The following is a 3,350-nucleotide window of genomic DNA, read 5'->3' as shown; positions in this document are numbered from 1 at the left end:
AGACAGAAATATAACCTCCGAATCCTGTATTATGATGTGACAGTAATGAGAATCATAATTTGTTTCATAAAATTCAGCTGCTTTTTTTGACTGAAATTCTAGACACCAGGTAAGACGGAGCGGAGTTATCCTTTTGACATCATTGAAATGTACTTCTAAGTGTATCCATAGGATTTTCTTATGGTTTCCCTCTGTGCTGGAGTGAAAGAACTGCTTAATTTACAAGAAATGCTGAGTAGGAGGAAGGAAGATAAGGACTGTGGGAAGTGAGGATGTGCTTTTGTTTTCTGTTCTAAAGTGTGTAGAACAGGGGGCAGAAAAGGCACACCTTTTGTACAAAACATTGATGAGTGTAGGAGCTGGTTTCTCTGAAAAAAAAAAAAAAAATTCCATTCTAAGTGGAAAGATGTGGATGCATTACTCTGAGATGAGCTGGAAATGTCAGTCCCATCCTTGTCTGTGTAAGATCCACTGTTGGTAGAGCTGTGATCAAAACCTAAGCGAGCAGAAGTGAACAGGTGGGAATATTTTTTAGAAAGTTGGTTTTGTTATGGAGATCTCAGTAAGGATTCCTAAGCCTTTCTTGTGCTCAAAGGTACAAGGTTAGGTACAACCAAGGTGCCAAGCTGATTCCCATCTGGTTTGTTTTGATGGAGATGAGTACAGCCTGAGGCTGCACTAGTACAATCACTTTGAAGACTGACTACAGTGCTGTAAGGGTTAGTGAAACAAGCTGATGGGAAGTGTAAAATATTTGTGTTGTTCCAAATGCAGCGAGTGAAATATTATAGGTGAAATGTGGCAAATAAAAACAAGGAGTTGAAGCAACAGGAAAGCTCAACTTGTATGATGGAAACTGATAAAAAGGGGCTCAGACCTAATGTGAAACTTAAACAGCTGTTTTTACTTAGGGATTTCTGGGTTCATTTGACCACATGCAAAAGAGAAGGGATGTCTCTGCACGGGACATTTAATTTCACTTTGATCAGAAATAGCAGTCAACAAGGTTTGCTCAAACTTCTGTATCTAAAGAAGAAAGTGCACAAAGAAAGCAGATAAGCGTTCTGTTCTGCAGAATGGCATGACTACTATTAGAAGCTTCAACTTGGGGCTCATCGGTGACTTCTCTGAATTCTCATACGGTTTTTTAACATACAGGTGGGATACTGATACCTACTTGACTTTAAATTTTAATGTTTGATTATTTTTCTGCAACACATTGCCAGTGCTGAATATCTTTCATGATGGATAGCAAGACTTGCATTTTGTTTAAAAGGTTCTGGCATGAATTAGTACTTTAATTCAAATGTATTATCCCTTTGATTATAGAGACTTATTCCATGGGACTCCTACAGAAGATCACGTGCATCTGAGGAAGCTTGCTGCATCCATCAGTGTGGAATGGATGGTACACATGACCATATGGAGGCTCTCTGCATGGAGGTATTCCTTGGTTCACAGTTTTCCTTAACGTAGTTCTAATGGTGATGAAAAATCAGACCAGGGCAGAAATGTTAAAAATAACCAGAATTGTGCCTGCAATGAAAAGCAGTGGGGGAGTATGATGATGAGGAAGGGAAGTAAACATATGGAATAATCTAGAAAATTAGAGTTCATAAATAACTGCAGCCTTGAGGCTTTTAATATGCCACCAACCTTCTCCACTTAGAGTGGCTGAAATATTTACAGTACTTTTTAGGGTGGATAATATCTAAGACCTCAGTCACCTTTTCATTTTAAGCAACTGCATATAAATGTGTATTTATGAAATGAAATTTTTGATTGCTTTGAAGAGAGACTTAGAAGTAGGCATGTCAGTTTGTGTTACCTTCTCCATAAGGACTTCTTATTGCCTTGAGATCCTGCAAATTAAGGAGAGAGAAAACACCAGAATTAATGTGATTGTATTTATTTCTTTAAGAGCTGGCCTATAGCATATGGGGAAAGGTAACGTCAACAAAATCATTCTTGAAGAAATATTGACCAGATCTTCAAGTTCTCATCCTATTGCATTTTCTTGCAAAAATGCAAAAACCTCATGTAGAACAAAACTTACAGCACAAACCTCTTAAGTCTCTAATCTTCATGTGAAATTTCATAAGCTGGCCACCCATTTCTGTCCAAGGTTAGGTGATAAGCATCTGTCTGGTCATCAAAAAGCTGAGTCCTGGAGCACTTAGCCTTAAGAAGGGAGCATGCCTTCTAGCAGGGCTAAACACATATTCCACAGCTGCAGTGCCAGTACCATGACCTTTCTTTTGCTCCTTGACCCCACACATCAGATGCAGCTGGTCAGATAATCACAGATCAGACTGACCACCTGCATCTGATGTGTGGGATCCAAGAGTGGGAGAGGGCCATGGCACTGCCGTATAAAAATGTGCAACTCTGGCAGTGACAGAGTGCAATACAAAAGAATGAGTCAGTGCATGAGACTTGACAGGTCTGCTTTATAGCACAGCTGGGGATTCACCAGATCCCACAGCATAGGGAGTGGGAAGGGAAGTGCTTTGTGTGCTGCCAATTCCCCCTCTTTGCAGAACAATCCTTAGAAGTCTGTTTCTGCCTGCATAACTTACCAGCCTACCTAATGAGATTTGCAGTGCAAATGCCACAGCTAAATTTGTCTTACAGATAGTGAGGAAAGCACTTTAGTCTAAGAAAACATGATTTTTTGCCTCTTTCCTATTTGTTTCATAGAGAGTTCTTGTTAAGCATTCAGTTTTTGAGTCAATGTTATCAAAGCTACATGTTTTGACAGGTTCTCTCCTGTGTGTATGTATGTGGAAAGGTTCTTCATGTACCTCATAAGTTGAGAGATATAATTTGAACAGAGAAAATTATGGTTCATAATGCACTCTTGTTAGGTGACATGACTATGCTTAGTCCACTGCAGGACAGCCTACACAGAGAAATGCATATTTCCATATAAATTACAGTATACTGCAGCCAAGAGATCAATTAGAATGTCTGCGACCAAGAACTCTCAAGTGTCTCCATTCAGTCTGCCATTCAAACGAGACGAGAAATGCGTTCAATTGGTGTAAAGAATTTGAACTCTTTCAGGGAATGTGTAGAGACTGCTGGAAAGTGGCATTCCCTGCAGGGTGGGACTTGCAGATTCTGTGAGATCCAGCAGGGAATTTTAAGGGTTCTGTAACCTAACATTTTGTCTCCTGTTGAGAGAACAATTGCAGAACCTGCTGAATATTGTGGAAGAAATGATGATTTTTCATTGGCCAGATACAACTGACTATTCTGGCTCTGCTATGTGTTTTATTGCAACTTGATTGTCTTAAGTCTGCAGTATAATTCATTTGAAAAGGGGCTTGGAGGACTTCACAAGTTAT

At 39.6% G+C, this 3,350-nt stretch overlaps 1 long non-coding RNA gene across 1 annotated transcript; it reads right to left on the bottom strand.

Moving 5' to 3' along the window:
- Positions 1-403: 403 nt before the first annotated feature.
- LOC116216903 lies at positions 404-2,255 on the bottom strand. The gene is made up of 3 exons (XR_004160550.1): positions 2,066-2,255; positions 1,829-1,862; positions 404-1,536 (listed from the first exon to the last, which is right to left on the bottom strand). It is a non-coding gene; the product is annotated as an uncharacterized LOC116216903 (long non-coding RNA).
- Positions 2,256-3,350: the final 1,095 nt, after the last annotated feature.

This window comes from Meleagris gallopavo, chromosome 8 (genome assembly GCF_000146605.3).
Source record: "Meleagris gallopavo isolate NT-WF06-2002-E0010 breed Aviagen turkey brand Nicholas breeding stock chromosome 8, Turkey_5.1, whole genome shotgun sequence".
NCBI classification, from domain to species: Eukaryota; Metazoa; Chordata; class Aves; order Galliformes; family Phasianidae; genus Meleagris; species Meleagris gallopavo.
The sequence above is the reverse complement of the archived record's forward strand: the minus strand, read 5'-3'. Positions and strand labels throughout refer to the sequence as shown.